Consider the following 21,411-nt stretch of genomic DNA (forward strand, 5'->3'; position numbering starts at 1 on the left):
CCGCTCAGAATTTTTTGGGTTTTTCAAGAATCCTGAGCGGCACTGCATTGTAATGGGCAGGGCGCATCCATTACCATCAGATGAACGTCCTGCTCGTCTTGTCCCTTATTTTCATAAAAATCAAAAATCATCCGAGACGACTAATACTAATTTATTAGACAAAAATTATGCCAGAATGGTAAACATGAGATGAAAAGGAAATAGGGCAGAAAATAAATGAGATGTGAAACCTTCATGTGGTAAACTGGAAGTGTACACAATTTATTATTTTTTTAAGTGATTGATTAATTACACAAATTAAATTTGAAAACAAAAATTATGAACGTTACGTCACTCGAAAGGTTCGCACGGAAATCAATATTTGTATGGAATTTTCTATTATGGATAGAAGGGCTTCATTGGGACTAGCTTAAACAGGTTTTTAATTATATTTATGATGTATATATATATAATAGTTTCAATTTATGATGAATAATGAAAAAAACACATTTTTCAATATGTATAAAGTATTATCATCATCAAGACGGAACAGCGGAGATCGTAATTTAAGTTTTTTTTTTTTAAATTCCTTAGTAGGTACGTCAAAAATTTAACTTTCATCATCATCATCAGCCGGCTTCCAATGCTGGACAACAGCCTCCTCCAAACATCTCCACGACGATCGGTCCTACATTGCCCTCATCCAACGTTTTCCGGCAATCTTGACTAGATCGTCGGTCTATCTTGTAGGAGGCCTACCGATACTGCGTCTTCTCACCCTCTACCACTTCCCTGCCCACTGCTGCTTTAGTTTCGCAATCATTTGTAAATGTATAAAAAATATATATAGGTAAAAAATATGTACCTACGGAACCACTCGGTGGGCGAAGCCAACTCGCTCTTTTCGGGGTTTATGCACGGCTAGGAGACTCTGTTTTATTACTGACTTCCGATGCTGGATAGTAATAAAAATATCCAGAATAATTTATTTCGCTATAACTATTCCTGGGTTCGAATCCCGGTAGGTGCAAGCATTTATATGATGAATATGGATGTTTGTTTCCGAGTCATGGATGTTTAAATGTATTTATGTATGTTATATGAATTTATGTATGTTTATGTAAGTATATTGTATTAAATATATCATTGTCTTGTAACCCATAACACAGGCTATATACCTATGCTTAACTTGGGGCAAGATAATTTGTGTAAAAAGTGTGTCAATATTATTATTATTAATATTATAACATGTTAACTCTTTCGAATATTATAGAATTAATCAAGATTATTAGTTCCTGGGTGTTGATGTATCAAATATAAAAAATTAAAACACCCAATAAGAACCTCTCCTTTTTGAAGTCGATTAAAAGTCGCTGGAGTTTATTTATAAACAACAACATTCTCAGGTAAAGTTTGTATGTATAAACTACAAATTTTTCACATTCCTCAAAGAATAATGTGTATACGAGTAGTATATTTCATAGCTCATATCCCGAGACTACTTACTAAATTTATGCTCCTGTTTCCCTAAATTCAGGGAATACCTCTATAAATCTCCACACAGGAATCAATGGAATTTTGATAACATCAATTATGACATGATCTAACCCCTCTGTTGCTCCAATAAATTCAAATACTCCGTAACCTTTATTATGACTGAGATTAATTTAAAATTTAAATAGTAAATCATCGCCTGCCCCAAAGTACAATATTGTAGATAATATTTGTTTTTTTACTTTTAAGTGACATTGTTTTAAATTTAATATTTGAAGTTGGGTTGTACGCGTTAATATCTATCATGGGGAGTGTTCGCAAAACTTGTCCCAGATTATAAATACCAGCAGTAGAGCTTAACCACCGCACGTCTTCTCGAATTGTGAAATTTCACCCGCGTCACTCTGATGTATGGTAGGTATTTCATAAACGAACATTTGCCATAAACTATTTGCCTCGCATTCATTAAGTGGATTAGCTATCTGGCTTTACTATTATCAATAATATTAGAGACGTCTTACATATATACATAGCTTTCACATCACTTGGTCTCCAGTGTTTCCGGTGTCCAGGTTTTAGCTTTCTATGAGGGAAGCCGTTTGTCTCCTCTATTATAATATATGTCCCAAAGTTATGGGACATGAAGGGAAAGTACCTTAAATATCGAAGATAGGATATTTTACTGAAAGAAGACTTTATGTCATTTTTAAAAGTTAGTATTTCTGCATTCAAAGATTTATCTAAAAATTACTTGCCTCGTCTGGGAATCGAACCAACTTAAATGTAAAAAAAACACCCCTACTCTTATGATGCCAATCGAAAGAATGGCCAAAAACTAAGAACTCTTCGTAACATAGTATTTTAAAAGAAAGTAGTCAATTAAGTGGGTATTATTTGTAAATTAATTAATTAAATGCTCAAAATGGCACAATTCTGTTTGTAACTCGCCCACGTTCTCGTATCGCTTTTTGTATACGAGTAGCATATCTTTCACGTATCCCCAAAAGAAGAAATCTAATGGTGTAAGGTCCGGGGATCTGTCCGGCCATCTAATCAGTCCATTCGTAGCAATCCAAGTAGGAAAACATTCATTTTACGTTGTTCCTTTCTTTTAAAATACTATGTTACTTAAGAAGGATTATTAGTTTTTGGCCATTCTTTCGATTGGCATTATAAAAGTAGGGGTGTTTTTTTTTTTACATTTCAGTCGGTTCGATTCCCAGACGAGGCAAGTAATTTTTAGAAAATCTTTGAATGCAGAAGTACTAACTTTTAAAAATAACATAAAGTCTTCTTTCAGTAAAATAGCCTATCTTCGATATTTAGGGTACTTTCCCTTCATGTCCCATAACTTTGGGACATCCTGTGTACCCTAGTCTTGTTAGTCTTGTTATAAATATTATAAAAATGAGAAGTCTGTATAAACTTAAACTCTTTTCTCTATGGAAAAATCTTCAATGAAAATATTATGGATTGTACATACCTCTACTATTTACCACTGGACGGGCGGATGTCAAAGTGCTTTTGTGCCTGTTTGATATTCACCATTTTGGCGCTGTTGGCCATTTAGCGAGAGTCTGCGGTACTAAAACTAGTGATGACAACCTCAGAAAACATTGATAGACGGAAAACTAATGAAATTAATTCAAAATGCAAAAATACTACAGAGTATTGTACGTTCCTTGGTAGACATTTGTATTATACATCAAAATTTATTCTCTGGATGCTCGCGAGCGGCGCTTCAAATAGGCACAAAAAATTATGTGTGTCAGCTCCGACGCATGAGTTGAGTTTACTCCAAACAAAGTCAAGTCCAATGGAGTCGGTTGCAAACAGACAAGCAGCAGAAGCTAATTAATGTGAATAGCTCATATGAATTTGCATGAACTATATTGATAATTCAATATTTAATAAATACAAAGCACACATGTTTATATATACAATACATGTCATATTAATGTATGAATTGTAACTTACTTAGTACCCACGTGCTTATCAGATTTTCCGGCACTATTATTTACACCACTTTCTTCCATAATTTATAGAATTTTCACTTAACTTTATGAAAGAATAATAATAAATAAATTTAATAATATAATAAGGCTTCAAAATACAAGAAAAGGAAATTATGTCGCTAACTTTATGTAAATGGTTGGTAAAATAATAAAATCAAGACTAAACGTAGCAACAAAAACGCACTTAAATTCAAACAAATTCGCTTTCATTTAATTTTATGAAAAAAAACAAAAGATAAACTATTTTTTTTTTACAACCAGCCAGTATGTCATCAATAACAAAAAAGTTTACATACCTATGCACTTTGAGTGAATAAAGACTTAGAAATTAATTAATATAACTGGTAAATTTGTAATATCATGCATGTTGCTTAGACTTTTTCATGTGTGTATAATAAAGCTTCAAAATATATGAAAAGAAAAATGGTGTTTAATTATAATAATTATAAATAATAATAAATTCTTAAACTCTCATTCTAAACATTTAACAATGGGTGTAAATAGTTTTGATGTATCAATGTTATCGGCCATTTCTGGCATGCAAAATTATTATTAACAAAATTCTAGTTATTATTATAATTGATTAACAAACTCTATATTTTAAGCACTTAGGTTAATTTATGAGATTATAAGACTAGAATTAATATATATTTTAAAGTCAATTTAATTTAACTTAATGTGTCAACATTTCATTTATGGAGTAAAAACATTTATCTATAAGCCATGTAAAAAGATCCTTTTTAAATCGTTGGACGGGTAATACGCGTAAGCTTGGAGGGAGTTTATTAAATATTTTTATACACATGACATAGCTACATTTTCCATAGAATGCATTATGAAATTTGTGTGCAATCACCAGTCTGTCACCGTTTCTTGTATTTCTCGGATAAATATCGCTTGCTTTTGTAAATATGTTCGCTATCCGTATCACTGCAATACAACTAATATAGTGACTGAGCTGTCACGCCAAATGAAAAGTGAAAGGTGCGCGAGAAATAATGCGCACCAAAAACGTTACTATCCCATTTGATGAGTAGGTTTTACTCTCCATATTTTTCTCATACCGGGTGCCTTGTATGAAAATCGATTCTTAAGGAGTAAACTCCAATAAACTCCAAAAATTTGCTGTCAAACATATGGAACTGCCAATCCAGTGGTATTTATACAGGTCAGTGATTGTACACACCTAAGATTAGTTATACGTCTAGATCAACTGTGGCAGCAGTAAAAACGTCGAAATAATTGTTAACTCTATGACCAATGCACGCACACTAACACAAATAGCGAGTATAAAACGTGGCTTGTACTCAGTTTTTTTCAAACAACTCAAAAGTTTTTTTTTATGAAAATACCGGACATAAGATGTTAAGTCTCATTTGCCCAGTAATTTCACTAGCAACGGCGCCCTTCAGACCGAAACACAGTTATGTTTACACATTACTGGTTCACGGCAGAAATAGGCGCCGTTGTGGTACCCATAATCTATCCGGCATCCTGTGCAAAGGAGCCTCCCAGTGGTAAAAAATACTCACACTAAAGTGATAAACCTAGCCTGTTTTCATCGGTTGTCTAGTAGCAGGAGACTCTATCTAGAGTTATAAATTATCTAAGGTACTCACTTTGTTATTTTTAACTGATATCCCTTACTTCTGTTAGATTTGAACGAGCGACATCTCAAGTCATTTTCCTAATATGTCATTATTGGGGTTGAGCAGGTTATCAACTCTAAAGTAGATCCTGTAGATGGAGCCACAATAAGTCTTACCAAGACGGTTGGCTCAGTTGTTAAGAGCGTTTGTACCGAGAAGCACGTGTTCGAGACCCGCATCCTCCATAAATTATTGTACATATTAAATGTGTATATTATGGATTTCTTTTAAGGACTCCAGATTATTATGGCCTTGCATGCCACACTCTCTAACTGACCATAAATCATAATCCAGCGGATAAAGACAACGATTAGATAGCAGGTAGTTTTTAGCTTATATAGTTAGAAACTTATTTTTTATAGATTTATGAGCCGGTATTCAGGAACACCTGAAAAGACTTTTATTCTTGCTTGAGGAACATGACGTTGTTACGGTCCTTAACCACATTCTCAAGAAACGTGTCTTAATATACTGATGTTTATTTATGACAATAAGGGACGAGACAAGCAAGACATACAGCTGATGGTAATTGATACGCCCTGAACATTACAATGAACGCTCAGGATTATTGACAATCCCAAAAATTCTAAAACGGCACTACAATAGCGCTCGTCACCTTGAGACATAATATTAAGTCTCGTTTGTCCAGTAATTTCACTAGCTACGGCGCCCTTCAGACTGAAACACAATTTACATATAACTGCTTCATGGCAGAAAAAGGCACCGTTGTGGTACCCATAATCTAGCCGGCTTCCACTGGTAAATACCCTTAGTTGTCTCTTCCGATATCCATAGACGTGGAATTTCGATATTCTTTTTTAGCCCCGTAGAAGCGAAGGGTAAAATAATGAAATTTTATGACACCTTTTTCACAAAATGTTAGCTGAGTTCTTATGGCTTATGATTGATTGTGTTCAGCATTCAACGCTGGTCAGGAAGCTATGCCACTATGGTATAAGAGGATCTGCACTCGATCTTCTGATCTCATATTCAAATAATAGGATTTAGAGGGTCGAGGTGAATGGCAGGAGATCTCCTGGGACTCCTCTCGGTATGGGGGTACCACAAGGGTCTATTCTTGGACCCTTCCTCTTCCTAATTTATATAAATGATCTACCTTGTAGAAAAAAAACACAAGGTGGTATTGTTTGCGGATGACACTTCACTTATATTCAAAGTGAAACGAAGCCAAGTTTTGTATGACGAAGTAAACAATGCTCTATCTGACATCGTGTACAGGTTTAGCGCCAATAACTTATTGTTAAATAATCATAAAACCAAATATATTAAATTCACCGCGCCAAATGTCAAAAATGTAGATGCGAATATTTTATTAAATGGAGAGGTGGTAAAACCAGTGGAATCTGCGATATTTCTTGACATTACTCTTGATACTGACAACTCTTGAAATTGCAGTGGGGCCCCCATATTGATGGATTGGCGAATAGGCTTAGTTCTGCAGCATATGCGGTTAAGAAAATTAGACGGTTAACTGACATAGATACGGCGAGATTAGTATACTTTAGTTATTTTCATAGTATTATGTCCTATGGTATATTGTTATGGGGCAGTGCGGCCGATATTAATACTATCTTTGTGCTGCAGAAGAGGGCTATTCGCGCGATTTATAACCTAGGTCCTAAAGAATCATTAAGAGAAAAATTTAAAGAAATAAACATTTTGACTGTTGCTTCTCAATACATTTTCGATAATGTTTTATATGTTCATAAGCACATTGAGGAATATTCTAGAAACAGTCACATTCATAATGTTAACACGAGGAACAAACATAAACTTGTTATGCCTACTACTCGGTTGGGTCGAGTTAGTAAGTCTTTTGTTGGGCGATGTATATGCTTCTACAATATGATCCCAGAAAATGTACAAAACAAATGTGTTACGAAATTTAAAAGAATTGTTACAAAACGTTTGTGTAGAAAAGGTTATTATAGCATAAACGATTTTCTTAATGACACCACGGACTGGGAATAAACCGAACACCCTCAGGCTCTTTAATTATAAATGTTTATTGTACGATATTACATTGTAATCCATATTTTATATTAAAAAAAATAGCCCGCTGAGTTTCTTACGCCCATTCTTCTCAGGTCTGAGGCAGTCTCTTTTGAATGGTGGTAGATTTTTTTTTCTTTCACTGCTTGATCGCTTTCCTAGCACGGATACAATGAATGAATGAGCCAGATCATTTTCTGCCCAAAACAGAGTAGGTTTTACTGCATCTATCAATAGCCCGGTGTACAAACATTAGACTAATGCAAGCAGATGAAGAATTTCAAAGATTGCTTTTGGCTCCAGACCTTCTCTGTGTAATACCGCAAAAAGGAATGTCACTTTGATGGAAAAACCCAACGAATATTCAAATTTATATGACATGTTCCAAATTCAAACAAAATTTTATTTAATGACATATTAGCAAATAAAACAGGGTTTATTTGCTAATATGTCAAACTGTCAAGTGTCTTGGCATTGTAAGGTACAGCTTTACACTTAGATTAAAGATTGGTCTCCGTTGCGCTCCAACTAGATACCGCAAGCGTAGTCGATAAATGAAACAAACAGGGCGGCTTGCATAGTAAAACTGTAAAAATAATAGTAAAAGAAATTCGAAAGACACTGGGATCACATATCAACAGTAAGTATTTCGTATTTTATTAATTTTAATGTAAAATAACACGAAGCGTATGTTACAAAATTTGAAAGATGCCATTGAGTGTCAAGATGCCACGCACACAAACATCTAATAGTAGCCGTAATAAAAAAGCTACTGTACTTAGGTAGTGCGGTATCTAGTTGTAGCGGAGCGTAGCGGAGACCAATCCTTAATCTAAGGTTTAAATTACCATCTAGGAAAATCCGCATTGTATATATGGTCAGCGTTGCACCCCGTTACGTTGAGTACATACCTAACTACTTTGTGCGTTATTGAGCCTTAAAGAAAAATTTGTTTTCTAATATATGAAATTCTCGTGTCATGGTGTTAAACTTTGAACTCCTCCGAAACGGCTTGACCGATTCTCAATAAATTTAGAGTGCATATTGGGTAGGTCTGAGACTCGGACAACATCTATTTTTCGTCCCCCTAAATGTTAAGGATGGTCCACACGATTTTTTTTTTAATTTTTTTCACCTTTTTTTTAAATTTGTTTGATTATGAGTCAGCATTAAAAAATACACACAACTTCAAATTTTCACCCATCTACGATCAACAGTTAATTTTGTATCGCGATTTTAATATCGGCAATACAACGTTTGCTGGGTCAGCTAGTATCTTTATAAACTTAATCTATATGAAGTCTTTGGTTTCACGGTTGGAGGTTTGCTTGAAGTTATGATTTTATTCTTGCTCCTATAATATACTTGGTTTTTAGTCTTTTTTGTCAGCTATCATAAACTATATAGCAGCTTTTAATATGCGTTCAAAAAATCGTCACCTTTTTGCTCTTAATAGTGATTTTCATTATTATAACACTAGAAATAAGGGATTGCTTGTAACAAATCGATTTACAAGTCATTTCAATTACTTGCGCCGTTTCTTAACTCTCAGATCGCCATTTGTTCCCGAAGCTGTGTAGTGTTTCAAGTGACATCAAAAAGAATTCTAAATAAATTAATTTTGAAAAAATAAATGCCTTATATGCCTTTATCACTTTCAACAACCAACAAACTAGATTTCACGAAAGTAAAGTCACGAAGCTAATATAAATTATAAATTATGAACGGTTTTCGTTGATAAAATAAAATAATTTAATAAAACCAAAGTTTTACACAATCCACAGTCAATATTGACCCCAGTACCCAGCGGGTAAGCCTCAAACTCCTGCCCAGCATCCATCGGAAAAGCCACAGCTCAAATATGACATAAAATGACGTCACAGGCAAGCCTTTGCTCATTGAGAAGCAAAATTTCGCCGCCTCCAGTACGAAAAGTCCACCGTATACGTGACACCCGCTATCCCTGTCTCACATCTCGGGAAATGTATTGCTATCCCGTTCTGAAAAACACCCACTCAAGGCAACCTACACGTCTTTGAGGCTTCGCAGACCGGGTTAGTTCAAGCCGAACCGCGGACGGGAACGCACGGCTTTTAGTCGAATATTTAATTCGATGCCAATAATGATAGTATAGACAATAAAATAATTGATTCGAGACAATAATTGTATGACTGATAGTTGTAAAGAATAGCTGAGTATTGAAGATTTTTACTGCACTTCGTTGGCACAACAGGTGAGAGTTTAAGTATAGTTTTAGCGCCTGACTGTGTCTGTAAGGATTATCGTAATACATTCACATATGTTGCATTTTTTATACTGGCTATCACAGGTGGAGCTTTTGGCCCAGGCCCACGAATTACTCAACTAAATATATTATTGATTTAATTGATTTTTACAAAAAAAAGGATGGGTTTGGGGTTTTTTTAAAAATAAGAAACAAATATAACTAAGTATAAAATAATATTTTTTATTAAGCTACTAGATTACAATTATTGTAAAAGTAAATACTTTTGATATTTTAAATATAATTTTGATACAAATTATAAAAAAGGTTACAAATTCAGTAGGTACTATTTAAATATATAAATCATTTTGATGAGGAATGGGATGAAAAGCCAGCGTACCGGTCACCTAATGTTAAGTGATCACCTCCACCCACAATCTCTTGAAACACCAGAGGATTTACAAGAGCGCTTACACATTTCTAAAGGCCGACAACGTTTCTGTGATTCCTCTGGTGTTGTAAGATAATGTGGGCGGCGGTGATCACTTAATATCAGATGACCCGTATGCTCGTTCGTCTTCTCTTCCATGAGAAGAAGTGCTATCAGCCCTTTAGGTGTGTACACACTTTTTGAACGATGGAGTTAGAGAAACGGATAAAGTTAATTTCACAATAAGTTGTAGTATGTGGAAAAAGTTTTTCATAAAACGCACTGTGAAGTAATGCACGCCACACATCCAGATGGTGAGGATGACATCTTTTGTGGCGTGTGGCGTGGTGGTAGGATTCAGCAGTAGGAATTAGGTTCAACAATTATTCGCTACCCCAATCATATTTTTTATTCATAATTAGGAATTGTTTAATAGCTTATTTAAGAAAAATTTTAGGTTAATTGTGTTTAATAATTAGAATACAATATTTTAGATTAGACAACAATTACTATAATTTCTGGTAGATAATTTATATTTTAAGTTATTATTATTTTTTGTAAAATATATTTTTTATTCTCACTTTAGCTCAAAATTCCATAACAATTATATATTGTAAATGTTCATCATGATATTTCGGTTATGAAAAATAAATCATGGAATTTAAATTAAATTCAAATTATAAAGTAAATAAATTAAAAGTTAGTATATTTGGCCTAAGACAGAAGCCATCATCAGACGTCACACGTCAAAAATAAAGTGCACCCTTATAAATCCCTGTGATTTCGACCTAAATATTTGGGAATGGGTCCCGCTCGCGTCTTTTGACGACTAACATGAATGGCTTCGACACATTTGTAGTGGGCGGGGTGTTTGCGTGGCTTTAGCATGAAGTAAAATTTCATTATATTTTATGCTATTTTATAAGAAGTTATTGTTCAAACAATAATTAATATTGAAGTAAATCAGAAACGGCTACAAATATATGTGTCAAATTTTGTATTTAATTAGAGTTTTGTTTTGCAAATTTAATAATTTTTTAAGTTAAATATTAAATTAATAATTTAGGTGTCTCGCAGGACCTTTGCCCTTCCTATTGCTAAAAACAACTGTAAATTAGTTCATATATGGAAATAATGTTCTATTTCTATGTCATAGAAATTTCATTAATATATGGAGCATTCACGGTGCACTGGCATTACAGACATGTGTGACACATAATATATATGCGATGACAAGGCGGGTACCCTGCGATACCGTACGAAAAATATAAATATTTTTTTTTTATTTTTATTTTATTATGATTTAGCATTAAAAAATAAATACAACTTCAAATTTTCACCCGTTCACAATCAACACCTATTTTTTTATCGTGATTTTTATATTATTGTGTTCCATCCACAGATCCGCAATAGGGTTGCACAATGGCAATTGAATACAATAATTGTTGTACAGTAAATATTCATAATAATAAGTTCATAATTTAATTATGTATTTTGATATGCATTAATTTAAATAAATATTTGGTAGGTCTGAGAATCAGTCATAATCTATTTTTTATACTCCAAAAATGTTAATTATTGAATAATTAATTCATAAGAAATACATTTTAAAATCACGTTTCGACAACGTCACGTTGACGTCCCACCTGTGACTTCTGCAACATTTCATTAAGAACTCGATATTAATTATTAAGAACTTCCACAAAAAATTCAATAATCTTTTATTAGTTTGTATCGGTCAGCAATATTTGGCTAACTTTGTTAATAAGCCCTTCGCCTTTCCTTATGGGAAAATACAGAGAATTGAAGTGTTATTTTTTGATTTCGTTGCGACAACTTACAATAATAATCTAATAATATTATAATTCTATACTTAAATAGTAACAATAAGAAATAGTGGACAGTGAGTTTCTTATGCTAATGCTAGCTGATGCCCGCAACTTCGTCCGATAAGATAAAGAGTTTTTCAAAATAATAAGCAAGTTTGGAATTTAAGATTATCTCATACTTACGATTCCCGTTTTCGCTCCCGTTCCCAACATATTATCTGAATCTTATTTCGAGGAAGATTGCTTAGATGGCAAACTAAACCTACTATTGGTATAGTTATAGCTTATCGACGTGATATTGAGTTTTACACAAATCCCCGTGGCCTATGGATTTTCCGGGATGAAATGTAGCTTATTCCCAAGCTCTAGTCTAACGCTGTACCGAATTTCATAAAAATGGGTTCAGTCGCTCCAGCGTAAAAGCTTAAAAAACAAACTTACATTCACATTTAAAATATTAGTTGGGATTCTTCAATTAGGATTTTTTTTAATCTTGTAAATTAATTTTTATTTAATTTATTAACCACAGCCTAACCTAAGTGTTTCGATTAAGAATCAATTGATTCTCTTTATAAGTTATTTTTAGAGTAACAGCTGGAAACCCAAGCCGTAACAGTTACTACGGCCAACAGATTAATCTAGCTATCCAAAAAAATATTATATTTAGTCTGGTAAATAGTTATAGACATAGTTTTATTGTAAAAAAAATACTGTTTGAAAAAGCAATTAAAATTAACATTTGTGCAAAACCAATATAAATTTTATTTAGAACTTCTATTACAAATCCTTTTGCCTGTCTGGATAATCCCTGAAATGGCTGGACCGATTACTGTCAGGTTGCTGTAGATCTATTGAGATGAGGGAATAAGGAATTAAAGTTATTCGATTGATTCACATATTTCGAGAATACTAAAAAAAGTTGACTAAAGAAAACATATTACTGAGATTAGCGAGATCACTTGGCGTTGCGTCGAGACGTTTTTCATTGTGTATCACCGAATTTATCACGGGGAGTGATTCTGAAGAGCCGTTTGACCTGATCCCTGCCGCCAATTTCCATCTTCTCACAACACACCATAAATTAGGATATCATCCCCACCATCTGGATGTGTGGCGTTCCTCCACAGTGCGGTTTTCAAGGAACTTTCTTCCACGTACTGCAAAGCTGTGGAATGAGCTTCCGTACGTACGAAAAGTATTCATACTTTCAAAAAAAGCGCATAAACCTTCCTTAAGGGCCCGGAACACTCCTGCGATTGCTGTGGTGTTGCAATTGACGTTCGTTTGTCATTGGTTGTGGTGTAATTAATTATTCTCTTTGTTGTAATTTTTTGTTATGGCAATCTATAGTACAGATAGTTCCTATAGCAATAGAGAGATGCCTATAGACAACCTCTTCCATTCAAAAAATCTGATCACGTTGCCTTTTGCTAGCGCGCTATAACCCTTTGACGTACCGAGAGATAGCGCACAAGTAGCCCGAATGCTCGGTACGATAGCAGATAATGGCCGGTCACACCTGGATGTGTCTTGTTATGGCACGAATCTTCATGACGATAGACGCAGGTGTAGCCCCGGCATGACCAAAACATGATAATGCTTGGATACAACTGCTTGTAGTCAAAAATAGGTGCTGTTTTTGTTTGCACTTATTCAAATTCAAATATTTTTATTCAAAATAGGATTCAAAATAACTTATTGAACGTCAAAAACTACCACCCATTCAAAAGAGACTGCCTCAGACCTGAGAAGAATGGGCGCAAGAAACTCAGCGGGCTTTTTTTTATATACAAATATGGATTTCAACATGATATCGTACAATAAACGTTTATAATTAAAGAGCCTGAGGGTGCTCGCTTTATTCCCAGTCCGTGGTGTCATTAAGAAAATCGTTTATGCTATAGTAACCTTCCCCACACAAACGTTTTTTAACAATTCTTTTTAATTTCATAACACATTTGTTTTGTACATTTTCTGGGATCATATTGTAGAAGTATATACATCGCCCAACAAAATACTTACTAACTCGACCCAACCGAGTAGTAGGCATAACAAGTTTATGTTTGTTCCACGTGTTACCAGGGGTTATGTGCCAGGAAGCATCCCAGTATTAATAATAAATGTAAAAATATATTTATTTAAGGTAAGCAATGTGTTATGTTTTTAAAAGACTTCAAAAAAGGAGGAGGTACCAAATTCGTCGGTATGTCTTTTTATGTTTGTTACCTCAAAACTTTGGACTGGGTGAACTAAAGTTGATAATTTTTTTTTTAAAAAGCTGGTGCTTCCCCTGTTGTCCCATTGCATCAAGCACATCTCACCTATAACTGTATATGTAGTTACAAACCTGCTTGGCTGACACCGACTCCAAAAATATCAATAATCGTTACTAGAATTAGATTAATTAATTAGATCATATAAAATACGCAATAATTTTCGTACTTTTAGTGAATATTATATCTATTGCTTTGGAATAGTGTTTTTGAAGTCGGTTGTTTTTTTGTTAATTTTTTTTATTAAAGTGATAACCCTCACTTCTGGGATTAATTACACAATAAAATTTTATGAACGATGCGGGACTCGAACCCGCGACCTCTCGCCTTTCATGTGAGCGCTCTTCCACTGAGCCAACCATTCGTCACGTTTATAAATCTTGATATTATGTCTTTGTTAAACTCTCAGGTTGTGGTTCCATGTACAGGCTCAACTTTACCTTCTCAACCGCAATATTTGCGTATTAGGAAATTGACTTGAGATCTCGTCACTCGTCGCTCAGTTAGAAGAGCGCTTACGGAACGCGAGAGCTCGCGGTTTTGTGTCCCGCATCGTTCATAAAATTTTATTTTCAAATTTTAATGTGTTATTGAAGGTATTTTATTAGATGTCAATTTTTATTTTATCTCCACGACAATTGCTTCAGAGTACGATTCTTAATCGTAGTATATTTATCTCGTTTACGATATCAACAACATGGGGTTCATTGACGCATGAGTTACGATAACATACGCAACAAATGAGCGCACGTGCTCGCAATAACGTCAAACAGCGCGTCATCGGGGAGAGCGATCAAAGATTTTAAAGATGTAACTAAAAATATTTACGGCGATGAGAGTCTTACATCTTTGTACCGTTCGGTTTTTTTGTTAAGAAAATAAGGGACGAGATCACGAGACGAGCAGGACGTTCAGCTGATGGTAATTGATACGCCAGTACAATGCAGTGCCGCTGAGGATTCTTAAAAACCCCAGAAATTCTGAGCGGCACTACAATTGCGCTCGTCACCTTGAGACATAAGATGTTAAGTCTCATGTGTCCAGTAATTTCACTAGCTACGGCGCCATTCTGACTGAAACACAATAATGTTTAAACATTACTGCTTCACGGCAGAAATAGACGTCGAGATATTGGTGTCGAGATACTTGGTTCGTGGGGCTCAGATGCACGGAGAATGTACAATGTACTATGTACGCGCCTCAGTAGTACTGGCAACCCAAGCGCTGACAGCTATTTCCGTCAACGGATCAGCCTAGCTATCCAACGCCAAGTTTTTGATTTGATTTGATTTATCGGTTTGTTTTATGGATATCAAATAATATATTTTAATTTATCGTTGAATTCAAACGCCTTCAAAAATGGAAGGGATTCTTAATTAACTGTATGTATGTATTAAACTTTTTATTATGATTTTACAACTCTACTATTGTACCTGGCGGGCGATGATCGAACCGAGGCACCCTGATAAGAGTTATAATGCTTTTTAAGTGTCTCACCTATGTACCTACTCAATTTACTAAAATAAATTATTTTCATAAAAAGAATACTAATATAGCCCAGTTTTAGTTACACTACCTACTGAGGTCCCGGGTTCGGTATCCCGGAAGGTGCAAACATTTATATGATGAATATGGATGTTTGTTTCGAGTCATGGATGTTTATAAGTTTAAGTATTGTATATATCGTTGTCTTGCACCCATAGTATAGGCTATACCTAATTTGGGGCAAGATGATTTGTGTAAAAGTGTGTGAATATTATTATATAATTCGTTTTTAGTCTTTGACTAAAACAAAGACATCTGTCTACGTTCCGTAGTTAATCGGTGGATGACAGCTGTCAAGGTGACACTTAACATTTTCACGAACTAGAATATACTTCTTACTTTCTTTTCATTTCGTCATGCTGTGTTGGCTTGTCCCATGTGAGGATGCAGGCCATGCGATATCTGGACTTCTTCGAATCTAGACATTATAAAACCGTTAGATAAAACATGTCTACATAGAGTCTCTTTCTGTTAGACAACCGATAAATATAGGCCGTGAAAATTAGTTTAGTGTGCGTGATAAGCTACGTCTTACACTCGCGATTTCTATGACACTTTGTGTTAGTGTGCGTGAATTGCTCAAAATGTAGGCTCGAGACAATTTAAGACCAGTGAATTTAACAATAGAAGTCAGTAATTAACTATATTCTAATTAAAATCCAGCTTTGTAAACCTAAGTGATAAATTTAGCGCTTCAATTAAGAATTCTGTAAAGGTCACATTCAGCTGTAGATAGGTACGACTTTTCTCTAAGCATTCCTGTATATCTTATTCCTTTTTAAGTTTAATTAAATTCATTTAACTAAATAGTTTCCGCTTCACAGCTGCACTCCAACTAGATACCGCACTACATACGAACAATAACTTTTGTATTACGGCAACTATTACATGCTTGTGTGCGTGGCATCTTGACACTCAATGGCATCTTTCAAATTTTGTAACATACGCTTCGTTTTATTTTACTTTGAAATTAATAGTAGAATACAAAATACTGCTACTCTGTTACTTTGTAAATGTTACATTAATTGTAAAACATATTTATGATGAAAAAAAAAAGCCCGCTGAGTTTGCTGCGCCCATTCTTCTCAGGCCTGAGGCATTCATTTTGGAATGGGTGATAGTTTTTTGACTTTCAATAAGTGATTTCACATCCTATTTTAAATAAAAATATTTGAATTTGAATTACTGATGATATGTGATCGCAGTTTCTGTCTTATTTATTGGAGAATTATTTTTACAAAGATTTACTACGCAACCAGTCATTTTAGTTTCAATTATAAACAAAGTTTAACAGAACAAGTGGCACGTCAATCTCACACATTGTTCGAGACTGGCTCGAGTACGCCCACTTGGGCGTAGTATTAGTTGCCGCATTTTGCGTCTATGCCTTCGGTAACTGGAGCGCAGCGGAGACCAATCCTTTATCTTAGAGTTGTCTAAATTATCAATATGATTTTTTTTCAAATATAATTTAGATTATAACTCTAATCTATTATATGTGATCCTAATTTAAATGCATATTAATAATTCTTTATCATTTATTACATAAATCTTGATATGACTTGTTCAACTCTCAAGTTGTAGCTTCATCTACAGGATCTACTTTACAGTTGATAACCTGCTCAACCCCAAAATTTGCGTATTAGGATATTGCCTTGAGATGTCGCTCTTTCAAATCTAAACAATTTCTATTTTTTTTTAAGTGATAACCCTCTCTTCTGGTTATTAATTACACAAATTATGTTTATATTTATATTATACTAGCTGACCCGGCAAACGTTGTTTTGCCATATAAAGTATAATTCACGCGATAGTTTTATAAGTAATAAAATATTGCCTATATTATAGCGTGTACATCATTTTGTTCTATTGTCAATAGTTTTTGCAGCGCACGCAAAAATAGGTTTTCGATTTTACACCTTGTGTTACAAAATAGCAATTTTATTATGGATCCATAATTTTGAAAAAAAAACAAAGCCTATAGCCTTCCTCGATAAATGGACTACCCAACACTGTAAGAATCATTCAAATCGGACCAGTAGTACCAGAGATTAGCGCGTTCAAACAAACAAACAAACACTGCAGCTTTATAATATTAGTATAGATTTATACACAAAATTTATTAAATATAAACTTTATAAAAAGTAACAAATTGAGCAAATTTCATAAAAACTTTGCCTCATTACAGTGTACTGTTATTTTAAGAGCGCAATGTACCATAGATAAATATAAACTCAATATAATTATCGTCTTAAATATGACGTACTGCAAAATTTCTGGCTTATATAGAGTGAATGGCTTAACATAGAACAGGCACTAGATGCCTACGCTAATCTGATAAGCCGGCTTAAGCTAAGGCATCGTCAGCAATGTTTCATGTGGTTCGTATATTTTAAGAGAGTCGAGCCCAACAATATCAGCTTAATTGTAGGTACAAAGTTAATATTAATCCTCTGTGACCTATAAGGACACCTTGTCTAAAATGTGACCTGTTTTTTGAGGTTTTTTTTACATGACCTAAATTACTATCGATACCCGCAATGGCGTTTTTCACCATTGGGAGGCTCCTTTGCACAGGATCCCGGCTAAATTATGAGAACCACACGGGCGCCTATTTTTGCCGTGAAGAAGTTAAAACATTACTGTGTTTCGGTCTGAAGGGTGCCGTAGCTAGTGAAATTACTGAGCAAATGAGACTTAACATCTTATGTCTCAAGGTCACGAGCGCAATTGTAGTGCCGCTCAGAAATTTTGAGTTTTTCAAGAATCCTGAGCGGCATTGCATTGTTATGGGCAGGGCGATTCAATTACATCAGCTCAAAAGTTCTGCTCGTCTTGTCCCTTACTGTCATAAAAAAACACATTATCATTCGCAGTCTGATAGTGGAACGTCAAAAGTGTGCTAAAGATAATGTAAGCACACAGTTTTCTCCTCACTCGGGTGTCAAATGTCACTGTCCGAATAGAGTTCTAAATTCAACAAACTTCACCTGAACTGAAAAAGTGTTTTACATTGCTGCTTATCGACCAAAAATATTTAAAACAACAGGAGTAAATGTATTTGTAGCATGTGCCATATTTCAGCCATGTTTTTATGCGACGTAATATGTTTATATGTATCATCGGGTACCCGTTATAATATTATTAATAGAATAATGTAAATAATAATTTCATAAAACTAGCTGCCCGGACAGATTTTGTTATGTCATAAGTTATGTGAATGTTTAGTGTAAGTGTAATTTGTTACGCTTTCACACCTAAGCCACTGAACCGATTTTAATGAAAATTTGTACAGAGATAGACAAGAGCTTGGTTAGGTACATAGGCTACATTAAATCCCGGAAAATTCATGGTTTCCGCGGGATTTGTGAAAAACAAAAAGTCACGTCGATGAGCTTTTACTATACCAATAGTAGGTTTGGTTTGCCATAGCAATCTTCCTTGAGATAAGATTCATATAATACTTTACTCATAGACAAAAGGCGTAGTCCCTGACTCATGGAAGTCAGCCCTTGTCCATCCGATCCAAAAAAAGGAGACAGTTCGGATCCGGCAAACTACAGGCCTATAGCTATGGGCGCAGCATACAGGTCGTTGGCGACGGTTATTGCTCGAACTCGAAGCCCGTGAACGCTGGAGTGCCCCAAGGCTGTGTGCTATCTCCCACACTGTTTCTTCTGTATATCAATGATATGTTGGACACCTCTAACATACATTGCTATGCAGACGACAGCACGGGCGATGCCGTATATACGGGCCATGCAGGCCTCTCTAGGAAATCATCGACCAGTGCCGGGAGAAACTTGTGTCTTCTATCGAATCCTCTCTTGAGAAGGTCGCGGAATGGGGAAAATGGAACCTTGTCTTAACCCCCAGAAGAATCAAGTTTGCGCGTTTCCAACTAAAAAAACCCCATTTGTCGTATCACCGCTCTTCGACTACACTTCCCTTACAGCCTGGCCTAGTATCGGAATTCTGGGCCTCGATACCTCGAGCGATTGCCAATTCCGCGGCCATCTGGAGAGCAAAGCCAAATGGGCTTCGAAGAAGCTGAGTGTCATTAATAGAGCACGGCAATACTTCAAGCCGGCCCACATTCTTCTAGGACCTGCGCTTTGTAGAGCGCAGGTCCGCATTATTGCTGTCATCTCTGGTCTGGCGCACCCCAGTATCAGCTCGATCCATTTGACCACGTGCAACGTAGAGCAGCTCAAATTGTCGGGGATCCAGTGCTCTGTGAACGGCTGGATTACTTGGCGTTTCGCGGCTGGATCGCTTCATTGTGTATCCTCTACCGCATTTATCATGGGGAGTGTTTCGAAGAGCTGTTTCATCTGATTCCTGCTGCCGAATTCCACCTTCGTGCGACACGCACAAGTTAGAATATCATCCCCACCACCTGGATGTGTGGCGGTCCTCCACAGATCGGTTTTCAAGGAGCTTTCTTCCACGTTCTGCAAAGCTGCGGAATGAACTTCCTTGTGCGGTGTTTCCGGGACGATACGACATGGGTGCCTTCAAAAAAAGCGCGTACACCTTCCTTAAAGGCCGGTAACGCTGTGATCCCACTGGTGTTGCAAGATAATGTGGGCGGCGGTGATCACTTAACACCAGGTGACCCGTACGTTCGTTTGTCCTCCTTTTCCACAAAAAAAAATATAATATGTTGACAACGGGAGCGAAAACGGAAACCGGAACTGGAATAGGACACTAGATAATCTTCAATTCCAAACTTCCTTATTATTTTAAAAAACCCATTATCTACACGAATGACGTCACGGGCAACAGCTAGTATTGAAATAAATAAAGACTTTATCATGTGATCGTGAGAGGAAATAAATACATCTTGAATTTTGAATATAGTCCTAACATTTGTACCAAAATTAACTTAAAGCAATTAACTCTTAGCTAACACATTAATTCAAGTTATCTGAATCCTCCCTAGGGTTTTCACTTAATGAACACAAAGCTACGTGGAAGGCTACGCTTAATGTGTTCCCGACCTTATATCAACCCTCGAGGGACCAAAGACTCATTCATATGTTCATCTGAGTGATGAGACTTGTTCATGAATCGAATGAATGAAGGTCGTTCGGAATGGAAATGGTATTGTACTTGGAACAAACTGTTTTAATCAAATATAATATAATAAACCCTTTTTACTGACTATAATATTAAATTGTAAATATCGCACTAATGCAGGAATAAAATCACCTCTGCATCAATTAGTTGCCAATTACCAGTGGGAGGCTCCTTTGTACAGGATACCGCCTAGATTATGGGTACAATTACGGCGCCAATATCTGCCGTAAAGCAGTAATGTTTAAGCATTACTGTCGTCCGAAAGGCGCCGTAGCTAGTGAAATTACTGGGCAAATGAGACTTGACATATTATGTCTCAAGGTGACGAGCGCAGTTGTAGTGCCACTCAGAATTTTTGGGTATTTCAATTACCATCAGCTAAACGTCCTGCTCGTCTCGACACTTATTTACAACAAAGAATTTGTAAGTGCTGATATTTTCCATTTATCCGAGAGTCAATCAAGTGCCAATTTAAAAAAAATACTGGATACTTTCTGATTTATGTACATACATACTTTCAAATAGGTACCTATTATATTACCAAAACATTATAAGTACTTTAGGTTAATATCATTATAAATATAGTTATAAGCGTACATTTGTGTAGTTCTCCTTTTACATTACATTACATTAGTACATTTCTTTTGTTTTCCTTTTTTTATTCTTCATTAATTGTTGTAAATTTAATTTACTCCAAGTAGTCATAACTAAGAATATTAACATTCTTTTGTGTCTCTTTAATTGCAGTTAGTATTATAAGTAGTATAAATACTTTTTCTATGTACTTCGCATTGTATACCTCAAAGTTCTATATTGAAAGTTGTGGATAGCCTATCTGGCTACAAATTTATTCGTCTTCGAAGTAATTTCTTTATAAT

The 21,411-nt window shown here is 35.3% G+C and overlaps 1 protein-coding gene and 1 non-coding gene across 2 annotated transcripts in view; one reads left to right on the top strand and one right to left on the bottom strand.

The window, feature by feature from the left end:
• The first annotated feature begins 9,221 nt into the window (after positions 1–9,221).
• Positions 9,222–21,411, top strand: part of LOC126974787 (uncharacterized) — an 82,512-nt gene continuing 70,322 nt past the window's right edge. The window contains exon 1 of the mRNA XM_050822469.1: positions 9,222–9,383. The gene's annotated coding sequence lies outside the window, so the exon portion shown is untranslated. The remainder of the gene's footprint in view (positions 9,384–21,411) is intronic.
• On the bottom strand, positions 14,199–14,270 carry Trnaf-gaa (transfer RNA phenylalanine (anticodon GAA)). The gene has a single exon. It is a non-coding gene; the product is annotated as a tRNA-Phe (tRNA).

The sequence above is a fragment of the Leptidea sinapis genome, chromosome 33 (genome assembly GCF_905404315.1).
Source record: "Leptidea sinapis chromosome 33, ilLepSina1.1, whole genome shotgun sequence".
Classification (NCBI taxonomy): Eukaryota; Metazoa; Arthropoda; class Insecta; order Lepidoptera; family Pieridae; genus Leptidea; species Leptidea sinapis.